Source organism: Protopterus annectens, chromosome 2.part2 (assembly GCF_019279795.1).
Source record: "Protopterus annectens isolate FY-2018-M chromosome 2.part2, PAN1.0, whole genome shotgun sequence".
Classification (NCBI taxonomy): domain Eukaryota; kingdom Metazoa; phylum Chordata; order Ceratodontiformes; family Protopteridae; genus Protopterus; species Protopterus annectens.
This window is the reverse complement of record NC_056730.1, coordinates 75,185,333-75,210,459: the sequence shown is the minus strand read 5'-3', so window position 1 is coordinate 75,210,459 and position 25,127 is coordinate 75,185,333. Positions and strand designations below refer to the sequence as shown.

General features: G+C 41.8%; 1 protein-coding gene across 1 annotated transcript in view; it reads left to right on the top strand.

Moving 5' to 3' along the window:
- The window catches only part of FBXO9 (F-box protein 9), a 1,636,589-nt gene that overhangs the window by 820,077 nt on the left and 791,385 nt on the right, over nt 1-25,127 (top strand). The gene's annotated exons all lie outside the window — the stretch shown is intronic.

Here is a 25,127-nt window from a genome sequence, read left to right as displayed (position 1 = left end):
CATGCCTTAAAGGATTTTCATCACCTTTGATTTCTGGGAACTCTCCAGGTAATTATGGACAACAAAACTGTGATGTGATATCTCAGCAAAGAAGGGGGTGCAAGGGCTTACCCTGTGCGCTGGTTGGCAGCCATGACCTGAGAGACAGATTCTCAGTATTCTTGGACTCTTCAGGCTTTATAACATCCCATCAGAGCAGAGTGTTGTGGCACACAGGTTAAGCAGATCCTAGCTAGACCCGCATGAGTGGATGCTCAAGGCATTGATGTTCCAGGATCTAGTCCAGATGTGGGAAATGCCTCAAGTAGATCCGTTTGCCTCCTTTCAAAACAGACAGCTGGAGAACTTCTTTTACTATAATCTTTGCAGCCATGCTTGGAGGGACGGATGCATTTTTGTTCTCTTGGATGTGAATGTTCGTGTATGCATTTCCACCCTTTCCACTGATTCAGAAGTTTCTTAAAGTTCAGAGAGAAATGCCAAATATTGTAGTGACAGCCTACTCACCAAGGCAGTCTTGGTTCTTCCTTTTAATGGTATTCGCCAAGACAATTACCACAAACTTCTTCACACTCTGGAACTGCTCACACAGTCTCAGGATTGGCTGCTGCACCTCATTGTGGAGAAACGTCAGCTGACAGCGTGGGTGTTTCATTCTTTTTTTTTTTAAACACCCTTATTGAATTAATACTTAAGACAAAGGCAAGCATACAACAGAAATGAAAACCCAACCATTTTAATATTTTCCATTTAAATACAATATAAATCACATATGTTTTCTTTGCTATTATCATCAGTCCAACATTACAAAAAAACAACTGAATTACAGGCCTTCCCTTAAACCTCATTTCTCCTCCTCCTGAAAATTTATTATGCATGTTTTGTTCCCACAATTTCCATTTTTATGTAATTTGCTCCTTCCCTTTTCTAAAGATCTCTGTTGCAGTTATGTCATCTCTTTTATAAAAATGAGTACCTCAGATACAGTTGGTGCAGACTTTCATTTCCATTTTCTAGTGATTGCTTTTTTGTCAGTAAACAGAATAAAACATAATAAGGTCTTACTATGTCTAGGCAGTTCAGACCCTTTATGCCAGTTTAAAAGAATAATTTCCTTATTTGCTGCCATTTGCTCACCCAATATTTCCGATAGAGTACTTAGTCAGAAATATTTAAAATCTACCAACTCATTACACTCCCAAAATACATGTTCCCAGTTACCTCCTTCTTTTACATCATGCCTCCAACATTTGCTGTCTACCTGAGGAAAAATTATTTGAAGTCTGCTTGGAGTATCGATATTCCATTCTTGACTCCATTTAGATACTTGTTTTATAAGGATGTGCAGCAGATGTTAAAGCAGGCCTGAAAACCATGTAATGAAAATTCTTATGCTTGTAAATGAATGAAGTGCTCTAAGTGGTGCCTTAAAGGAAACAGGGGGTCTGTTAAGGTTAATATCCCTCTGGTTTTGAAATGTTTGTATGATCTGTGGTAGGATGGCTTATCGTATGCTTCCATTAAGGTACTTTTAGCTGTCATGTATGCCTGTGGATCCCCCTCTTTCTTCTCTTTTGGTAAAACAGTTCATGAAAGGAGTTTTGCAAATCAGACTCCATCAGAAGCAAATTCTTCCTTCTTGGGATCTCAACTGTGTTCTGGAAAAATTGACATTTCCACCTTTTGAACCAACAGCTCATGCTAGGGTTGCCATCTGGACAGTCTAGAATTAAGAGACAGTGTCACTGACATTGAAGAACACAAGAATATGTTTGATTACGCACAGTAATATTGTATGACAATCCCATTGATGGGGAGATTAATGCACACTTCTATTCTGCAGGCATTTTGCTTTCGTGTACATGTCCAGAATGTTTGACAGGAAAAGTTGGCAACTGTAACTCGTGCTAATCTCAAGTTCCTAACCTGGAAAACTGTTTTGCTTATTTCCATGACATTTCCAAGGTGAGTTTCTGAGTGGCAAGCTCTCATGGTGGAACACCCTTACTTTATTTTCCAGAAGGATAGGGTAGTATTGCATACTAATCGTTCTTTCATATCATAAATGGTTTGAGTTCACTCTTAGTTAGTCCATTAATCTCCCTAGGATGTCCTCACTGAAATCACTGTTGCAGTATTCCGAACAAATGAGTTATCACCCCTGACATCTGTCCAGAGTACCAAAGCTTAATCTTCCCTGGGTTGTATGTCTGATTTGTAACCTCAGCTCATTAGCATAGGGGGTATATAGGAGGATGTATGAGCGTAGATCCTCAGACTGTCTTGCTGCCAGCTAAATCCGCAGGTCATATATCCATCAAACTGAACATTGTCCGGGCGCCAGTTGCTGTAGCTTTCCCGACGCCAGTGCCAGGGGGGTATATAATGCAACCAACGCCATTTTCTTCAGTCTTTCTTGCGAAACTTTAAAACTGGGAAGGTCAAGACTACTCTGAGGCAAAGAAAGGCTCTTTTACCCCCTTTGAGACCCCTTGCCACCCCACACCCCCTTTGGATATTGTGGATGATGTCTATTTAGAATCCCCCATCAACCCCAGGCTACCCACTCACTCTCTCCGGCTCCCCCTGCAGATACTAACAGAGTGCTACAGATCCCAGCAAATTCTCAAGGTGCCTCAGTAAAAGCCCAGTAGCTACTCCAGGGTCCAGGGTCCCAAGGGGCTAGGGGCTACGGCTAAAAAAAGCCCACCTCTGACCTTCTGAGAGGGAGGATTCAGGCAAGACAGGTGGGGAAAAAGGTTTTTACCTCAGCCACACTAGCTATATGGGGTTGTCAAAATTGTCATGCTTATATGCTTAAGTATTCTAATCTTCTAATCAAAGCAAAGAATAACCACTCTCCCTCAACAATCAATCTGAATTGAAAGTACAGGATCTGTTGCACTAGCACTGAGGGTGGGCAAACATATACCTTACATGTGGGTTTGATTGATTGGAGGCCTCCTGCAGAGCAGCTGTCACTGGGTCTGTTATAACAAACTCCTGATCATGTTAAAAAAAAAACTACTAGATGCTCCCTTACAGCAGGATTCTTTTTTTGTTAAAAAAGCAGAGAAGTTTTAAAAGAAAATGGAAGATGAGGCAAAATCTATGCAGACAGTCAAAGATTTCACTGAGGCTCCATGTGGGCAAAGGAAGCATGGCTAGTAAGGAAGGGGAGAGTAGGCTACCTGCATGTCCCATTGGGACAAAGTTGCAGAAGATAATTTCTGTTTCATTGCAGTTCAAAACCATTACCAATTCTACTCTGCCCTTCATTATCTACTTGCGCCCAAGTTTTCACAAAATGCCTTGGCACCAGTAAGCATTGCATACCAGACAAGAGGAATTCAAATATATCCATACCTGGGACGACTCCTCATCCAAGCAAGAAAAAAAGACATTCTCTTACATCATCTGGCCTTTGTAAAGCATCTACTAAACTGCCTGGGGTACACAGTAAACGAAAAGAAAAGCAACTACAACTCCTCAATATTTCAAGACAATGGCAACAAAAGACCCAATTAATGCAAGAAAAAATTTCTTTGCTTTGGGCTTCATTGGCATTTGCATACTAATAATACCCATTTGCAAAGCTGCATAAGTCCAGACAGAACAACACATTGGCAAACACAGGACAGAAAACAGCAAACCCAAACAGTGGAAAAACTGGAGATCCACATTAATGCATGAATGATCAAAAAAAAAATGTGCCAAAAAACATAGACAAATTGCCCCAATGTTAAAAAAAACCAACAACTGAAAAAATCCAAGGACCAGTCCACCAACCTCAATGACCAGTGGACTCTCTCTCTTTCAGGTGGGAGAACATCTGACAGCATATGCTCTCCCTCCCTTACCTCCTCTCCTCACTCTTTTGAAGGTCAAAGGAAGGTCAAAAAGGAGAGACTCATAGCCCCAGACATAGCCCCAGACTTGAAAAAACTGTGTCCACAGCCCACCTTGAGCCCACCTCAAATATTTGCTCACACAACACAACAAACAGATTCTTCACAATCAGCTCCAAACTTCTCAAAGCCAGCTCAAAACAAATCATCAAGCTATTAGGCAACCAATCTTTCAACAAGCAAGAAGTTCTGTTGTATTTCTGGCCAGGGATCTGGAAGCACCAGGCCAGCTTATTTGACAAATGGGAAAAGGTTTTGTGCCTGAACCAAGCTAAGCTAAGACACAAGCCAGCCTTCACAAGCCTCACATTCTCACATTCATATTTGCTTAGCTGAGCACAAAGGACTTTTCCTTTTCCTCAATTAAAATCCATGTGCTTGCTTTTTAGCTCTCAGCTCACACTATCCACACACATTTATTTTCACATTTTCTTTCTAAAGTTCTTCAGAGGAGCAAAAACATTAGACCACCCAGGGAGAGCTCCTACACCAACATGGGACCAACTTGTTCAACTGAAAAACTGGAAAAACTAACCTTCCTAACCAGCTTTCTCTGCAGATCTTCAGTTCCTATCATGGAAGACTGCCCTGCCCCTGTCCCAACTTAAGCTAGGGAGAGTCTAGAGCTTCTAGGCACTAATGGCAGTGGAACCTTTCCATTTTTCATCATCAGAGTTTCTTTAACTAACTAATCCTTTATGCCTAAGGTGGTTTGGTTTCCAGTGTAGCTTCAACTCAAACCACTTACCCACCTTCTTCCCCAATCCACAGAACAAAAGTGAGTGAGAGACTCCTGCTTGGACATTCACAGGGCAGGCAGCTACTACTTTTGACAAACTAAGGCTTTCAGAAAAACTGACCAGCTCTTTCCACTAACCCTCTATGATACCTCCCTACCAACCCAAGTGGTGATGACTGCAGCAGGTGATGACATGAACATAGGTACACAGTTTTGTACCTACCATAAATGCAGATGTGAGTGTTCACCCTGCTGCAGTCCAGGTTCCCCTCCTCCTCCCCTCTGGATCTACTGGCAAAATCTCTTCTATACCTTACTGATGCATTTGCTTATAGTTGAAGGCAGGATAACCAAGTGTGATGACTGCAGCAGGGTGAACACTCGAACATCTACATTTATGGTAGGTACAAAACTGTACTTTTGGTTGTTGATACTGTAGCTTCTTCAAAACAATTAAGTGCCCCATTGGGGAACCTTCCTTTCTTACCCAAATTGTTGTGCTATATCTGTATTTACTAATCAGATTAGGAGGGGTATGTAGGAGTGCAGTAGGCAAATCCCATACAGAGGTCTGCATACTCAGTCTCCCTTGTGCTAGGTGTGGAACAAGATTCCAAGGACTGTTCCATTTGCCAAGCCTTTGTGCTAGAGACCTTTCATGGATGCCCAGTGTCTGAAGCGTTTGGCCCCCTCCAAGATGTGGATTTCGCTTCCCCAGACATACCTCAATCCCTCAAGAAAAATCTCAAAAAGCCTAGGCAGAATACTCAGTTTACATATTCTGATTCCGATCCACCCACTGAGATTACAGAACACCCTGTATGACTGACTCCACCTCTGACACACACTACTCAGACCCCACTAGGTTGTTGGAATGCCTTACATATGAGGAAATTACTCCCGCAGAGAAAAGAGAACCATAGATCATCATTTCAGAGGATCTGGAAAGGCATCCTACAGATTCTAGTTGGGAATAGATCTCTGTAAGTTAATCAAGGTACATGAGGGGTCCAAACCACCCCGCTTGGTTCAGGTGGCCATAACACAAAAACAAAAATGGCAAGTAACCAAGCTTGTCTCTTCTCCTCCCCATCTAGGGAGAAAGAATGGATGGACTACAGCACTAGAAATGACAGAGACTTTTGTGCTAACTGGAAGTACTTTTTTGCTGAATTTTCAAATTTTTGCTGATTTTGGTCATTTTTATTACCTGCACTTCTCAGAAAGCTTAAAAAGTAGACTAGCTACTTATTTCTCTGTATTTCTGCCTGTAAGTCATTTTCCAGTTGTGCATTTGGCTTGCTTTATTTAAAAAGTTTAAACTTTCAAATTTCTAATTTTGCAAAGTTTTAATTGAGTTTACTGTTCTGGGCTATACACTGAAGTGCATTCGTCTTTCTGTGCTTATTTACTGTATAACTGTATTGTTTAGCCTGATTTAACCAAAAAATAAATATATCTTGTTTGCTAATTTCCCGCCTTTTCTAACTAAGAATAGTCCAGTTTCCAGGCTTTGCTGGTTTCAGGACTTTAGTTTCAGTGTTCAGAGCTATTCAGACTTTGCTGTGGTAGAGGGAGGTCCTACTGCTTACCAGTGAGAGTGGGAGCATTGTACTGCATATCTAACACTAGAGGAGTGGTTTCCAGCTCTGAAATTGCAATTTTATTGGCCATTTTGGGCTGATGTCTATCCCTTTCAACTATTTGTGCACCATGGGGCTAAGGTTAAACTATTACTGGTGCCAGAAAGTCTGCTGTTCCAATTTTCCCTTAGAACTAGCTAGTTTTTCAGCAGATGCACTAAAATCTGTATATCTGTGACTAGCACTTACTCTGAAACTCGCTAAAAAGCACTAGGAAGCCTTAATTTGTTACAAGCACTCATCTCTCCTTGGTAATAAGGAGAAAATAGTCGTAGGCACTAGACAACCTACAACTGCAAGTACCTTGCTAAAAAGTAAGGGAAAACAGCTCTTGTACTATACAAAGAAAGCACCTAACCACACATGTCCAAGGGTCAGCTTTCGGTGATTTTTCCTGTCCACCTGGTGAATATGGGCATACAATTACAACATACAGCAATTGCCTCATACACAGGCAACCCTCTTGTCGTACCACCAAACACTACAACCTGCGAGAGATGCACTTACATAGCCAAACTGGAAGCAAAGCTCTCTCCAACCAAGATTGGGATAGACAGTGAAGAGGAGAAGGTTAACACCCACACAACACCTCAAGCAACACAAAGTCCTTCAAAATCCACACCACCAAAACCCACACATAGCATCACAAAACCCACATATGTGGAGGATCCTAACATTAACTGGCCCAAGCAACAAGGACCTCCGAAGCTGAAACGCAAACAAACACCACCCCCAAACACAACCAAAGCATCACATAGCTCACAACACAAGTGTGCCACCCAACAGCAGCCCCTATGGCAAGACAGCATACCCAACACTTTAGTCATAGGTGACTCTATAGTCAGGCACACTGATGTCCCATTCACCAGGCTGAACAAGGAGAAAATTACAGTTAGTTGCCTTTCGGGTGCCAGGATCTGCCACATAACGCATGCACTCAAGTCACTCCACAACAGGTACAAACATGACTGTCATTGTTCATGTTGGAGTAAATGACTTGAGGCGTACCTCCCTGGACTACATGAAAAGCGACATGGAAGAGCTCTCGGATCATGTAGCCCAGGCAGATATGACCTTAGCCTTGAGTAGCATCCTGCCATTGCCCAGAATGATACCACAGTATAAGGACAAAATGATTAACTTCAATAATTGGCTAAGCTTCTGGTGTCATTCAAAGAGGATCCAGTATCTGTCTGCTTGGGACGACATAATCGACAAACCACAATGCTTTGCAAGAGATGGTTTGCACCTGTCACCTCTGGGATTCACGTTACTGCCTAAGGCTCTTGCCACCCCTACAGTGCCTTTTTTAGGCAAGGTTCAAAGGACAAAACTCCCACTGTAACGGGTACAAGCAAGCAAAATCTGAAGGTAATGCTACTCAATGCTAGAAGTCTTAACCTCAAGATGCACTCTCTCGAGGTTCTCCTAAAAATGGAGAACATTGATATCTGTGCATTAAGTGAGACCTGGTTCAAAGCTCCAGAGAGAATCCCTGCAGTACCAGGCTACAACTCATACCACACTTTTTGGCCACCAAACCAGGACCGAAACACTAAATGTGGAGAAGTGTCTATATTCACCAAGGATATTCACACCTCCAGGCTGGTTGCCCAACACAATGCATCTGAAATTCTCCAGGTGCAACTAACATTAGGTAAGACTGCAATACAAATTATAGCTTTCTACAGATCCCCCACCATGCCCCAAGATTCTCACTACACCATTCTAAACATACTGGAAAATATTAAGATACAACCAAACAACCTAATACTGGGTGATTTCAACTACCCTGCCATTAACTGGGAAACCTACTCCTGTACCAGCACCTTTGCTCAACGGTTCTTGGAATTCATAAATTCCAATGCCTTACAGAAACTAATTCATAGTCCCACCAGGGGTACCAGTATTCTAGACCTGGTCATTACCAACATGGGAGATCGATGTTCCATACCAGTGATCACCCCCTTGTTGGTCAGATCATACCATAAGCTAATCACCCTTGACATCAACATCCCACCCCCCTTTAAGGAAACCTCCATAAAAAAACTTCTCCAAAGCTAACTTCATGCTTCTCAAGTCAGAAGTAGCAAACTTCATGACACCCATTCAAATGGGAACTGGAAGTTCAAATGCTGAATCGTACACAAAGGTGCTGTATGAGCACATTCACTCATGCATGGACCGAGCCATCCCAAATAGAATTATGACGCTGTCCTGTAAAAAAAAGGAAGCCAATCTGGTGGTCCCCTGCCATAAACAAGCTGTACAACAGAAGGGAATATTATTGCAGAAAAGTGGAAGAACCCAGGATTCAAAAAACTCCTTCACCAGCCTCAGTAGAAAGCTGAGATCCCTCATAAAATCTTCCAAAGCTAGTTACAAAAACAAAATTGCCAAAGATTCGAAAGACAACCACAAGGCATTCTATAGCTGTGTCAAGAATCTAAATGGCCATACTCAGATCTGCCCTGAGCTACACCAGAATGGCACTAGATATACTGATCCCAAGGATATTGCCAATATTCTGGCAGATAGATTTAGTGCCAACTTCACCCCCCTCTCACCCCTAAAGGGCCCATCTCAATGCAGAAAGAATGCCAAATTCTGGTAATCACGGGCACTCAGGTAAAAAACGCACTCTCTAAAGCCAAGAATACAGCGTCCATGGGACCAGACGACATCCCAGGCTGTGTACTGCATGAACTACAAAATGATCTGGCACCTCACCTATGTGTCATGTTTAGTCATAGCTTCACTTCAGGCTTCGTGCCCACAGAGTGGCTCACAGCTACAGTCATCCCACTACACAAGGAACTACCGTCCCATCAGTTTGACGAGCCTGATCTGCAAGGCCATGGAACGTATTATCATGGAACTTATAAACAAATACATTGGCAACCTTCAAACACTGAACCCCACACAGTTTGGGTTTGTGAAGGGCCGATCTTGCCTCCTGAACATGATCGACTTTTTCTAATCAGTCTCCAGAGTCGTGGACGAGGGCAAGGTGGTTCACACAGTCTACTTGGACCTCGCCAAGACTTTTGACACCATCCCCCACTCTGGAATCATAGATAAACTTAGTAAGTTGGGGACATTAATCCCTATGTCACTCGATGGGTTGCAAACTGGCTTACTGCAGAACACACACTGTAAAAGTAACTGACTCCAAATCCAGCTCCAGACAAGTGGTGTAGAGCAGGGTTCTGTCCTGGGACCACTCTTGTTTGGCATCTACTTCTCTGAAGTACAGGCCAACAGTAAGGGACTCTGGCTTACAAATTTCGCAGATGACTGCAAGCTGGGAGCCATTATTGAATCCCCAAATGATGTGGATATACTTTAAAAAGGCCTTACCAAAACAGATGCCTGGTGCCAGAGCCATGGGCTCAAGCTAAATGCCAAAACATATATAGTTGTCCCCTTTGGGAAAAAACACGTACCTGTGAACTTCCACATAGATGGCAGTACATTAAACACCGAAAGTGTGATGAGACCTAGGGACACAAGTGGACAGTGGTCTCACCTTTGGTAACCACATAGCCACAGCAGTTAGAAAATCCTTCTACATGGTATACCTCATCACTAAGGGCTTTTAATCCAAAAAAAGGAGGTCATTGTCCCTCTGTACTCGTCCCTCATTAGACCCATTATAGAATATAATGCCCCGTTTGGTATGTACTTGACAAGACATCTCCAACAACTAGAAAGGCCGCAGAAATACCTCACAAAAAGAATCACAGGCCTAAAGCAGATGCCTTATGCTGACAGTCTAAAGAAACTCCAGCTATACTCTGTTGCATATCATCTACTCAGAGGCGATCCCTGCCTAACTTACAAGGCCATGTCAAATCCAGAGTTGTTGGACATGCTACACTTAAAGAAATCCCAATCCCTCTGAGCCACACGCTCCAGGGATCTTAACCTTGTCATCACGATGAGTAGAACTTGCTGGAGGGATAGGTTCCTGACTCAGGGACTCCCCATACTCTGGAATAGGCTGGCCATACATGTCAGGCAGAGCACCTCAATGGCCATCTTCAAGTGGAATCTTGAAGATTGGATGGGAGATGGGAAATTCACCCCAGGAATCAGATCAATAGCACTGCTAGACAGGGGTCCAGGAAAGTAAATATTTGTGGGAAGCAATAGCCAGGGAATTGTTATGGCTAGGCTTGTATAGGCCTTAAGGCCGATAGCCTAGTAACTACCTATGAACCTATGATTTTTCTCAAGGTCATTATGACCCTGAAACCGCCTTTGTATTTTGCCCACCCTCCTCCACCCACACCCAAAAAAAATTGCTGTGGATTAATCTTCTTCTGAAGAGGACAGTACCTCTGACTTTGGTCATGGTCTCCGGTGTACTCGTCTCAGGTACCCTACCCTGGCCAAGATCCCTTCTGAAGATGAAAACACCATCTCCCTTGCTCCTGTTGAAGAAGCTGTGTTTGGAGAGAAAATTATAAACATGATCAAACATTTTAAATGGGAGTCTGAACAGATTAAGAGGTCCAGAAAAGATATTGCATCCTCTTGGAAATTGACACTCCAACCCCTTCACCTGTCCATCCAGTTCTCTGTGCTTTTCACTGTGCCTCAACTACCCCTGATTTGCAGCCTCCTGTCCCCAAAGGACCACACAGATTTTATAAAGTTTCTGATGAACTTAAGTTCTTGCATAAGAATTCTGTGGCAAACCTTCTGCAGTACCTCTCTTCTGATAAACTTTCAAAACTTCTTCCCAACACCAGTTCGCTCCCTTCAGACAAAGACAGTAGGATAATGGATAGGTGGGGGGAAAATTTATACTTCTTCACTGGCATTCATGGCTTTTAATTATCAGACCCAAGTGACCAAGTGCCTGTTATTCATGCTCAACACCTTGAAGAAGGTAGTGGTGGATTCAGAGGGTTCAGATTCCAAGCAACAAATGTTGTCCTTACTTAATCAGGCTACTGAAGTAGCCAGACAAAGTATAAAATGTAGAGGTCCTTCTATTCACTTGCTGCAGTATTTTTAACCTGAGGAATCTCTCACCTGAAAGCAACCCAACGTTGTCCATTATACAAAAGTCTTGTGCTACTCAAGGGTACGTGGGACACCACACGCAGGCTGCTGCCAGCTGTAGATCATAAAAGCAATGTATGCACGTACTATCCCTAGAACTCTTCTGATGCCAGTCAGAACATCATTCTGACCATGTGTGTGATCATTTCAGTGATTGCAACTTCAGCCTCTTTCAGATAAGTGCCAGATAAGTGTCCTGTTGGAATTTTTTTTCTATTTGCTACTGTTTAGTTATGTCATCCAAGAAGGACAAATGCCATTGTGGAAGACAAATTCCACATAAGAACAGCCATTGTCAGTGTCTGATGTTCTTCGTGTTTCACTGTTGCAGTCATCACATTTGGGTTATCTGCCTGCAGGTAGCCCTCAGTCAGCCTGAATACCAGAGTCTTCGGATTTCTGCGTCAGATGCTGTCGCCTCTTCCATGACATCAGGTCGTCTTGGGTGTAAAACATGCAGCCAATGCCATTACATCAGTCTTTCTTGCCGTGTGGTGCCTGAAGCAGAAGCAGTTCGCAAGTGCCAGTCTGGCGACTCTTGTTTCGAGTTTCAGACCCGAAGTCTTCAAAAAAAATATAAGTACCCCGTTGGGGATCCTTTTTCTTGCTCTAACCGATGTCAGAAAAAAAAATTAACAATTGTCTTGCCTGTGGAAAGCAAATACCTCATAGAGATTTTCATTCTTACTGCGTCACCTGTTTAGGCCCAGACCACGACGTCCCTCACTGTCGATTTTGTGCCTTGTTCAATGCCCGTATTATTTGTCATTGGGCTGTTTTTGTAGCTAAATATTTTCGTTCTGGATCTCCATACTCTGAAATGGCTTTGTTAAGCCATCCGACTACCGATCTTCCGAAAAAACGTAAGGGTAAAGACAGAGACAGACTGCATAGGTCTAAAACTGCCGATGACGCTTCCGTTAAGCTAGTCGCCAGTCCACCGGTACTCAGTGAGGTGCTTTTGCAGCCCCCTGAAACCAGCTACTACAGATACGCAGGCCTCTGCTGAGATCCATTCAGAGTCCGGTATGCAGCGAGATGCTTCTTCGACTATGGAACCTGCGGATGTCTCTACCTTGGATGGGTCCGGAGCTGCTGTGCAAGCACCAGCTTCTGAGAGTGTATTCAGGTATACAGACTTTCATATTAAACCGACGGCATTGTTTCCAACTAGAAGTACTGAAATCCTCAGGCCTAAAACTCGCACTACACCTACAAAACCGACAACCAAACCGCTGACTCAAGCCCATATGCCTCAAAAACAAATGCTTAGAATGGTTGAAGACCTTATTACCTTAATTAGGGGAAGCCAGCCTTCCCCCTCTAAGAGACCTAGAACCGATTTTCTTTGATTCTTCTGATCAGGAATCTGATATCTCTGCTCCTTCTGATTACCAGGATTTGCCCTTATCTACTTATGAGGATTCTGATGCAGAGAATTCCATTCCCTCTGCTTCCCCTCCAGAAGATTTTTCTTTTGGTGAAACCTTGCATACCCTTAGGCAGCATTTCTGCTGGGAAGGCCAGGACTATTCTGAGTCCAAGAAGAGACTTAGGGAATTCTTACTCCTGCCTCAACACAGGCCTCTAGCTATCCCTCCTGCTCTGGCTATTGTAGATTGTTTTTTTTTTGGAATCTAGCCTTACACCAGACACTTTACCTCCAGCTCCCAGAAAACATAACAGGTACTACAGAGTACCTGACTCTCACAAGTTCCTCTTCAAGAATCCTACTGCGGATCCAGAGACCATTTCCCAAGGACCAAAAGGCATTAAGGCTACTGCTGCCAAAAATCGTACCCCTTCTGATAGAGATTCTAGAGCCTTAGACAAATGGTGTAAGAAGGTATACACTTCTGCTACTTTGGTCATTAGGGATTTAAATTGCCAGTTTCATATGTTAAAGTATCAGCAACATATTATGGGACTACTTAAACAGAAAATTATGTTGATTCCTGACTGTGCTGAACACAAAGTCTTACAAGATTTAATGCATTATGCAGAACAAGTTGGTAAACATACTTTGCAATGTGGTTTTGGTGCTTTAGAAGCATCTTGCAGGGCTGCTGTCACTGGGTCTGTACTTAGAAGGCATGCTTGGCTTAAGGAACAAAACTTGACAGATCATGTTAAAGCTAAATTACTGGATGCACCCTTAAACCAAGACCGCCTTTTTGGCAACAAAGTAGAGGAAGTCCACAAAAGGATGGAGGAAAAAGCTAAATCTATGCAAACTGTTAAAGATTTTCTACAAGTAGAGCCTCCTAGATTCAGTAGGCATTGGCCTTCAAAGAACTGGTCCTTTCCAGTCCCTTCCAGGCCTTCTCAGTCCAAACCCAGGAACAGCAGACCACCAAGACTTCAGTCTCAGGCTACACACAGATCTAAGCAGAGGGGGGCTCACATTTCCAAAGCTGGAAGTAGTATGCTACCCCCCCCTACGGAAAAATGGCACAATGACTTAACCTTAATCCTTCCAAGCCCTGCTCAACTACTTGCTCCCTTAGGAGGAAAGCTCGCCCTGCATGCAAAAAAATGGGGAGCTCATTACCCAGGACAAATGGGTTTTGAACATAGTTTCCCGAGGATACAGATTCCACTTCCACATACTACCAACCCCAAATGGTTGGCTAGACCTCTCCCTAGATCAATGGGTGGAGGCCCAACAGCAGGTTCTCTCTCTTCTCAGTATCAGGGCTATTCAACCTGTCCCTGCAGAACTAAGGGGACAAGGTTTTTATTCAAGACTTTTTCTGGTACCCAGAAAAGAAAACTCCTGGTGTCCTATCCTGGACCTCTCTATCCTCAACACCTTTTTGGTGGTTCCAAAATTCAAAATGCTAACTCTTCAACATCTTCTTCCTATGCTTGCCAAGGATGCCTGGCTGGCAACCCTAGACTTAAAGGAAGCTTACCTGCACATCCCAGTAAGAGAATCTTGCAGACAATACCTACTTTTCAGGGTGGGCTCCATGCACTTTCAGTTCTCTGCACTTTCCTTTGGCTTATCTACTGCGCCCAGGGTGTTCACAACATGTCTAGCTCCAGCCATTGCATTTTGCAGGCAAAGAAATATTCAAATTTACCCATACTTAGATGATTGTCTGATTCAGGCAGAAAGCCAGGACTTGATATTACAACACCTGTTATTTGGGAAGAAACTTCTAACCTCACTGGGGTACACCATCAACGAAATGAAATCTCACTTAGTACCCTGCCAACAGATTGGATTCCTGGGAGCAAGCTTGAACACAACTTCCCAGATGGCATTCCTCATTCCGGAGAAACAAGTTTATTTGACAACCTAATTCAAACGTTTGGGCACAAAACCCCAGCTATCTGCAAGGAAAATACTGCAAGCTCGGTGGCTCATGGCTTCTTGCATTCTGCTAATTCCATATCCAAGACTGCATATGAGGAAACTCCAATAGTATCTAAAAGGTCTCTGGTGTCAACATTCTCAGGACCTGAAAACAATGATTCCTATCATTCCTTGTCTAAGGACAAAGTTCCTTTGGTGGGCAGAGGCCTGCTACCACAACAAGGGACTCCCTTTCACTCTACCCCCTGCCGCACATACCCTAACAAAAGATGCATCAGACTATGCATGGGGGGCTCACATTGCAGGGCAGTGCATTCCGGGCAAATGGAACCCGAAACAGATGCACCTGCATATCAATCAAAAAGAAATGTTAGCTGTACAGAATGCTCTGACAGCCTGCAAAGACCTTATTCTTCCTGGACAACTGTTGGTAAAGACAGACAACACCACAGTTATGTGGTACATACGCAGGGGGGGTGTAACCCACTCCTATCCTCTCTGCAGACTAGCCATGGCTCTGGGGAGCACAGCCTTGAGTTACCAAGTGCACATACAAGCTCAGTTCCTGCCAGGCAAACTAAATTCACTGGCAGACGACCTAAGCAGAAATTTCATGGACCCACACAAATGGAAACTAGAACCCAAAATATTAAACCTCTTGAGGAACAAATGGAGGACCCCAGAGGTAGACCTGTTTGCCTCCCCTCAGAACTACCAGTTGAACAATTTCTGCACCAGAACTCCCCACAGTCAAGCTTGGTAAGTGGATGCTATGTCCTTTACCTGGGAAAGCCTCTCTGTTTATGCCTTTCCCCCTCCTCTAGAAGGTTCTACTAAAGATCAAACAGGACAAGCCAAGGACAAAACTGCACCAGACTGGCCATGCCAGCACTGGTACCCCCTCTTGCGCAGTCTGACACGGCTACAGCCATGGCATCTGCTTCAGACCCCTTCCCTGCTGTCCCAGCAGGTGGGTCAGATTCTGCATCCTCAACTTCAAACCCTGAACCTTGCAGCCTGGCTAATTCCATGAGCTGTCCTCTAGCATCCCTCAGTAAGCAGGTGCAGGATGTCATTTTGGATGCAAGGAGGCATAGTACCAGAAAATCATATGCTGAAAAGTGGAAAAGATACTGTTCCTGGTGCCAGGCTCAGGGGATGGGCACAACAGTGCCCAACTTACCTCATATTCTAGAGTACTTAACAGAAATGCTCCAAAACAGCCTATCCTTCTCTTCAATTAAGATTCATGCCATTGCCATTTCAGCACATTATAATACTGAGCCACCCCTCTTCTCTCACCCCTTGCTAAAACAATTCCTTAGAAGGGCAAAAAATTTAAGCTCCCACTCCAGCCTGGGACCTTAACTTTGTATTGGAAAAGCTCACCCCCCCCCCCTTTGAGACAGCTGCAACAGCAGAGTTGAAATTCCTTTCTTGGAAAACAGCTTTACTTCTAGCCATCACTTCAGCAAGAAGAGTGTCTGAATTACAGGCCTTCATGGTAGTGGAACCCTTCATTATCTTCCATGTGGACAGGGTTTCCCTCAGGACTAATCCTTCCTTTATGCCCAAATTGGTGTCTAGTGTGGCCCTAAACCAGTCCATTCATTTGCCTCCTTTTTTCCCTAATCTACAAAACAAAAGGGAATGGATACTGCACTCTCTGGATGTGCACAGACAACTTAGATTCTATTTGGACAGGACTAAGCCTCTCAGAAGATCTGACCAACTGCTAGTTGGCTTTGCTGCAGGGGCAGAGGGGAAGGCCATTTCAAAGTAAACCATTTAAAACTAGATAGCCCATTGCATTCGTTTCTGCTACAAGCACCATGGAAATCCTACCCCACAAGGGGATAAGATCACATTCCACTAGGGCTGCATCTAACTCTACGGTATTTCTCAGATGAGTCCCTACCAGGGACATCCTGGAAGCTGCTACCTGGAGCTCTGTACATACCTTCACCAAGCATTACCACCTGCCTATCTTTTCTAAATCTAGAGCTGGATTTGCCACAGCAGTCTTGCAGGGCTTAATAGCAGGCCCTAATGCTCTTTAACTACCTCCTCTGTTCCTTAGCTTTGGGAATCAACCCAAATGTGATGACTGCAACAGTGAAACACGAAGAACATAGTACAGTTTTGTACACTTGCCGTAAATGTAGATGTTCAAGTGTATTCACTGTTGCAGTCCTGGTTACCTTCCAGCCCCCTGACTTCTCTTGGTTGGTATATATATATATATATATATATATATATATATATTTTTTTTTTTTTTTTTTTTTTCATGTGTATTTGCTTTTTGATGGGGGTGTACCATACCATATAATTGCTTCCTATTGTGGGGGCACCTGACATCTGGGGCAAGAAAAACTGATGTAATGGTGTTGGCTGCATGTTTTATACCCTTGATGACCTGACGTCATGGAAGAAGCAACAGCATCTGATGCAAAAATCCAAAGAGTCTGGTATTCAGGCTGACTGAGGGCTACCTGCAGGCAGATAACCCAAATGTGATGACTGCAACAATGAATACAGTCGAACAGCTACATTTATGGTAAGTGTACACAACTGTCCTTTTTGTTTATTGCCTAGCCACAACCACAAGTCCTGTAGCATTTGCCAGTCCATTGTACCCAAGACCCTTAGAAGCAGGCTCTCTTTTATTGCTATTTATTTAGAAAACAAACAGCTTAAGTTGCTATCTAAGTGTATGGAAAATACCTCTGGGTCTGATATCCAGCCAGTGAAGCACAAGGCCAAGAAGCCTCAGACTACTGCTTCTGCTGCACCTCCACCATTAGACATTTCTCCCAAGGTTCTTGCCAACCCTGAGACATGTCTGACTTCAGGAGCGGATTCACAGGTCAAGCCCAGTTTTGAGGCCTCCTTGACTTATGTCGCGAGCACGTCTTTGAAGGTAGAACAGATGTCCAATCAGGATGTCACAGAGTACTTAGGCTCAATAGTATTGAGGGTCCTAGGGGGGGTAAGAGAAGAAATTGAGTCACACACTTTTGAACGCAGACCTTCGTCTGGTCCTTTGATGCTGCATAGAGTTGTTTCTCCTGCAAAAAAATAACAAAAAACTAAGCATTCAAAGCTTGTTTCAGGCTTCATGGCACTCAAGCTGGCTTCCTCTCATTCTTCTCCTACTTCTGTTCCCCAACCTTCACAGAAAAGGATTAGGGACAATGACTCCTCTGATCATTTTTCCTCTGATGAAGAGGAATCTCTGGATTATTCAACACAAATTCCCTCTCCCCAGGAGTATGTTCCCCTGAAGAGGAGTCTGTCGGTGTTGATTCCCCTCTGGAAGAGAGATATTTTGGTGAAACTCTCCTGAAAATGGGAGAAACTTTAAGTGGGACACCTCCTAATTTTTTGATGTCCAAAAAAGATAAGACCACAAAAGCCGGAAACCAAGGTCAGATCCACACAACTAATATTTATTGAGCACTTTCGTCTCTAAAATAGAAACCTCTTCATAATAATTCAGCATAATTCCCATCATCCTTAAATATACAAACAGATTAACATTAGTAAGCTAATTAATGCAATAATGCCCTAAAAGGAGCATCTTTAAAGGGACCCACACATATTGACACTGCAACATGAATTAATGCAGTCATAAAAATGTTTAAAATACATTGAAAATGTATATATGTGAAATAATTATGTAAAAATTATATATGGTTAAAATGGACCAAGAATATATGTATAGAATAATGCAACAGAATAACTTATTGTCCTAAAATATTTGACTGTTGCAGTCATATAAAGAATTGTGCCATAAGCCTAAGAACAGAACTCATCGGCACTGCACTATTGAGTCCTGGTGCTTCTGATACATTAGTTCTAATTTGCCATCTAACCTCTGACAATTCTAAAAAGTCATTAAGTGGCCCTCCTCTTTCTCCCATTTTTATCTGTTCTATAATAATGAATTTGAAACCATGTCCTCCTTTGGCGATTAGATGTGCTGCCAATGGATTTTTACCATCTTTTCTATGAATGTCATAGTAATGTTGGTATATCCTACTCCTAAATGCATTTTTGGTTTTACCGATATAGAAACTCAGGCATTGGGAGCATAGGGCCAAATATACCACCACTTTACTGTTGCAGGAAACTTTGCCACATATAATGTGTCTCCCACGATTGGGAATACATATCTCCTTATCCTCAATAATATATTGGCATTGTAAGCAGTAGCCACATTTTACCATCCACATCCCTATACCAAAATCATGTTTCTGTCATTCCAGCATGTTTTTGATACTACAATCCTTTTTGTATACAATGCTGGGAACTGGACCTACTAATTGGGCCTGTTCTGCATCTATACAAAAAATGTTCCAGTTATGTTTGATAGTATTCCTAATGTTTTAAAAATATTTGTTCAGTTTAAAAATATCTGATTTGTTAAAGTGGTTCCTAGTCTTGTGGCTTACATTCTTTGATAAACCTCCCCTGTGCCAAGTAGGGGTAAAAAAATGTCCATTAGCCCTCTTATTGATTACCTCCTGGAAAATGTTATTGATATAGTTTCCAGGGTACCCTTTTTGTTTTAACATCCCTTTTAAAATCTCAATTAGTTCAATGAAATTGTCATATTCAGATATCATCCTAGCAATCCATACCCCTTTCATTTTACTAATGCCTTCTTTTGATGAAGGGGGTGACAGCTGTCAAAGTGTAGGAGGCTGTTTGAGTAGATGGGCTTATGGAATATAGTGGATGTAAATTGTTTATTGACCTCATCTTTTTTGATAGTAATGTCCACGTAATTGACTTCAGAATCACTAGTAGAATATGTAAATTCTAGGAAATCAGTGCTAGTATTCAAAAATTCTAAAAAATTTTCAAATTCCGTCATTGTTTCACAAGATAATGATGTCGTCAAGGTAATGATGATAAAATGTCCAATAGTTGACAGAGGGACTGTTAAAAACCATATTTCTTTCCCAAAACGCCAGTACTATGTTGGCAAAAATGGGGGTCCCCATTGCCACCCCCTTGACTTGTTTGAATAACTTGCTCAAATGAAATAATGTTGGTGTCTAACACTAATTCCATTAATGTTCTGATTGTTAAAATACAGTTATGGTTCAGGGTAGTGTACTGGCAAAGATATTGATAAAACCAATCTATACCTCTGTCATGGGGTATGACTGAGAATAAATTCCTAATATATATTGTAATAAAAATTAAGCTGTCTGTGTACATCTCCTTGTTGACTTTGGATAAGAAATCCGAGGAGTCTTTAAGTATCCCAGGACAATCCTTCAGAGTTTTTTTAATTGACTGTCTCTAAATGTTGCTATAGGTTACGTTCTAGATGGACGAGCATCAACAGTTGGTCTGAATGGGGGCTCAGCTATATCTTTATGTATCTTCGGTACACCAAAAATTGTAGGTATTTTTTGGAATTTTACTGACATATATTGGTGTTCTTCTAGCTTAATTTGCTGATTTATAAGCAATTCTTCTAGCATTACATCCAACTTACTGTAGCAAATGTTCTTCTCGTTCAAGCTAATTTTGCAGTAAGTGTCCCCGTATAGAAGGGTGAGCATCTTGTTCATGTATGAATTATAGTTCATGATGACAAGGCCTCATCTGCCTTTGTAGGGTTTCATAACCCTTATTTCTGCATTTTTACTCCTTTAATAGTGCCATCTCAACACTGTTTAAATTGTTAACCCGTCTACCCCCCTCTTTTTAAACATTTCTCTAATATCTTTCTCTCTCAATTTTTCAAAGGTCAGTACTGACGGGTGCAGTATAGGATTAAAAGTACAAGGTTTTTTTGTGTTGCTCATTCATGATTGCTATTGCTGGTTCCCTTGAAGAAGAATTTGAAGTCCAACTTCCTGGTAAAAAGCTTAAAATCAATTATGGATTGGTCTAAGGAAGCTTTTTTATCAGATACAAAAGTCAAGCCTTTTTCAAACAAATCCGCTATCTGCCCATTAAACTCAAAATTGCTGTAGTTGTAAACTTTGAAATTGCCACTGTTCTGCAAAATTACTACAACTTTTAAATTGTTTAATAAGAGACAGTGATCACAAAATGGTTGACTTAAAATTAATACAATGGATCAAAACATTCAAATGGATTTATTGTTTGAAAGTAAAAAACATATTATTATAAAACGTTGAAGAAAATGGATAGCACTATAGTAGAATTAAAACAAAGGAAAATGAATAAACATAGCAGGGACAAAAAATAATGAGTAACACAAGGCTTACCCGCTACCTTCTTTGGGGTAGCAAAGTGTTGGTCGAGATGTTGAATATGACATATCTAATACCAACAACAACATTAACAATGCTGTGACTAGTGATAATACCCCCCCCCCAGGAGGTTAGAGAGACTAAGGAATCAGAGAGGGGGGAGACATATTACAACTACAACCATCAATATCCCACACACACGAAGGGGAAATGGAGAGGGAGGGGGAACAGATACTAGACACTGAACATAATACTAGTGTGGAAATTTTACACAACAGTGGTGGTGATTTCAAAGGTTACAACGACAGCAATTTTGAGTTTAATGGGCAGATAGCGGATTTGTTTGAAAAAGGCTTGACTTTTGTATCTGATAAAAAAGCCTCCTTAGAACAATCCATAATTGATTGTTAGCTTTTTACCAGGAAGTTGAACTTTGAATTCCTCTTCAAGGAAACCAACAATAGCAACCATGAACAAGCAAAACACAAACAAAATAGTACTTTTAATCCTACACTGGCACCCATCAGTATTGACCTTTGAAAAATTGTGAGAGAAAGATATTAGGGAATTGTTTAAAAAGGGAGGGGGGGGTAGACGGGTTAACAATTTAAACAGTGTTGAGATGGCACTATTAAAGGAGTGAAAATGCAGAAATAAGGGTTATGAAACCAGACAAAGGCAGAGAGGAGGCCTTGTCATCATGAACTATAATTCATACATGAGCAAGATGTTCACCCTTCGATATGGGGAACATACTGCAAAATTCGCTTGAACGAGAAGAACATTTGCTACAATAAGTTAGATGTAATGCTAGAAGAATTGCTAATGAATCAACAAATTTAGCTAGAAGAACAGCAATATATGTCATTAAAATTTCCAAAAATACCTACAATTTTTGGGGTCTCCAAGATACATAAAGATCTAGCTGACCTCCCCCCCCCCCCCCCCGTTCAGACCAATTGTTAATGCTCGTGCATCTAAAATGTTCTCTATAGCAAAATTTATAGACAGTCAATTAAAAAACTCTATGAAGGATTGCCGTTGGGTGCTTAGACTCCTGGGATTTCTTATCCAAAGTCAACAAGGATATGCACACAGACTGCTTAATTTTTATTACAATAGATATTAGGGATTTATTTTTAGTCATACCCCATGACATAGGTATAGATTAGTTTTATCAATATCTTTGCCAGTACACTACCCTGAACCATAACTGTATTTTAACAATCAGAACATTAGTGGAATTGGTGTTAGACACCAACATCATTACCTTTGAGAAACAGTTACTCAAACAAGTCAAGGGGTGGCAATGGGGGCAACGTGTGCCCCCATTTTTGCCAACATAGTGCTGGCTTTTTGGGAAAGAGCTATTGTATTTAACGGTCCCTTTGTCAACTATTGGACATTTTATGGTCATTACCTTGATGACATCATTATCTTGCGGAACAAGGATATGATGAAATTTTAAAATTTTTTAGAATTTTTGAATGCTAGCACTGATTTCGTAGACTTTACATATTTTACTAGTGATTCTGAAGTCAATTACTTGGACATTACGATCAAAAAAGATGAGGTCAATAAACAATTTGCATCCACTATATTCCATAAGCCCAACTACTCAAACAGCCTCTTACACTTTGACAGCTGTCACCCCCTTCATCAAAAGAAGGCATTAGTAAAATGACAGGGGGTACGGATTGCTAGGATGATATCTGAATGTGATGATTTCATTGAACTAATTGAGATTTTAAAAGGGATGTTAAAACAAAGAGGGTACCCTGGAAACTATATCAGTAACACTTTCCAGTAGGTAATTAATAAGAGGGCTAATGGACATTTTTTACCCCTACTTGGTACAGGGGGAGGTTTACCAAAGAATGTAAGCCATGAGACTAGGAACCACTTTAACAAATCAGTTATTTTTAAATTGAACAAACCTTTTTATAACATTAGGAACATTATCAAACATAACTGGAACATTTTTTGTGTAGATGCAGAACAGGCCCAATTAGTATGTCCAGTTCCCAGCAATTGTATACAAAAAGGATTGTAGTATTAAAAACATGCTGGAATGATAGAAACGTGATTTTCATATAGGGATGGGGATGATCAAATGGGGGCGGCCACGGTGGTGCAGTGGTTAGCATTGCTGCCTCACAGCAAGAGGTTCTCTGGTTCGATCCTCGGCTGGGGTGCCTTCTGTGCGGAGTCTGCATGTCCTCCCTGTGGTCGGGTTTCGCCCGGTGCTCCGGTTTCCTCCCACATCCCAAAGACATGCTGCAGGTGGATTGGACACTTTAAATTGGCCCTAGGTGTGCGTGTGAGTGTGCCTTCTGTGGAAGGTTGGGCGCCCCGCTGGCACCTCGACACTGTAAAACTCCACTGCCATTCAATGTGCGGACAGGTGATCCGAAGAAGAAGAAGAAGATGGGGATGATCAAATGAGGCTACTGCTTACAATGCCAGTATATTATTGAGGCTAAGGAGATATGTATTCCCAATCATGGGAGACATATTATATGTGGTAAAGTTTCCTGCAAACGGTAAAGCGGTGATATATTTGGCCCTATGCTCCCAATGCCTGAGTTTCTATATCGGTAAAACCAAAAAATGCATTTAGGAGTAGGATATACCAACATTACTGTGACATTCATAGAAAAGATGGTAAAAATACATTGGTAGCACATGTAATCACCAATGAAGGACATGGTTTCAAATTCATTATTATAGAACAGGTAAAAATAGGAGAAAGAGAAGGACCACTTAATGACTTTTTAGAATTGTCAGAGCTTAGATGGCAAATTAGAACGAATGCATCAGAAGCACCAGGATTCTATATTGCAGTGTCCATCAGCTCTGTTCTTAGGCTTAAGGCACAATTCTTTATATGACATCAATAGTCAAATATTCTAGGACAGTATGTTATTCTGTTGCATTTTTCTGTACATATATTCTTGGTCTGTTTTAGCCATATATAATTTTTTACATAATTACTTTAAATATATGCATTATCAATGTATTTTAAGCATTTTTATGACTATATTAATACATATTGCAGTGTCAATATGTGTGGGGCTCTTTAAAGATGTTCCTTTTAGGGCATTGCATTAATTAGCTTACTAATTTCTCCCCGGGCCTCCGCTGAAAACAGGCTCTGTGGAACCTAGTCGGACATTCCCGGTCAACAAATGAAAAATAAAAATAAAATAAAATAAAATAAAATAAAAAAATAATGTTAATTTGTATATTTAGGATGTTGGGTATTATGTTGAATTATTGTGATGAAGTTTGTATTTGAGACAAAAGCGCTCAGATATTGTTTGTGTGGATTTGACCTTGGTTTTCTGCTTTTGTGGACTTTCTGGTTTGTGTGGAGATGTGTTGATGTCCAAAAAGATACTATCAACTTCTGCAAGTGGATGTCCCTGGCTGTTCTGCAGTTCCACCCTTTTCCCATCAGACAAAGAGTTGAACCCTTGAGAGACTGGAAAAAAGGCCTATACCTCAGCCACAGTGGCTTTCAGGGCCATCAGTCATCTGACACATATGAATAAGTACTCTTTGGTGCTTTTGTGTCAGACATCTAGTGCCATTGCAGATTTTCCAGATGCTGAAGGGAAAAGCCTTGGCTCTGTCTATCCTGAGAGTTTCCTCCCCAGTGGAAAGATACTCCATTAAATGCAGCTATGATGCTGTGGAGGCTTCTGCCAGGGAAGCTGCTACTTGGTTCATTTCTTATTAGATTTTCCTGGTTTAGGTTGCAGCCCTTCCAGGATGACTTCAAATCTAAATTAATGGATGCACCATTAGATAATTCAGCCTTATTTGGGCAAGCACCAGCTTCTTTATTTAAGTTCCTACAGGATAAAAATAAAGAGCTCAAGGAGTTGAAATGCATCTTGGTTTCTCCTGTGCACAGGTTTCATAATAATTTCCCATCTAAACTTGTTTTTATCCATAGCCGCTCCCAGCACTCCTCTGATAAGTCTTCCAGAGGAGGAAAGAGACAACAGAAGCCTAGAGGTTCACAGGCACCCTCACAACAAAGGTAGTCCTTTCCTGACAAAGCAGAGAGTCTGTGACCGACCTTGCAGATGCTTCCCTTTCCCCTCTTTCCCTTTGCCTTTCAAATGCTCACAGTGTCTGGAAAAGGATCACCCAAGACACCTGGGTTCTTTCTGTAATCAAAAGGATACTTCATGG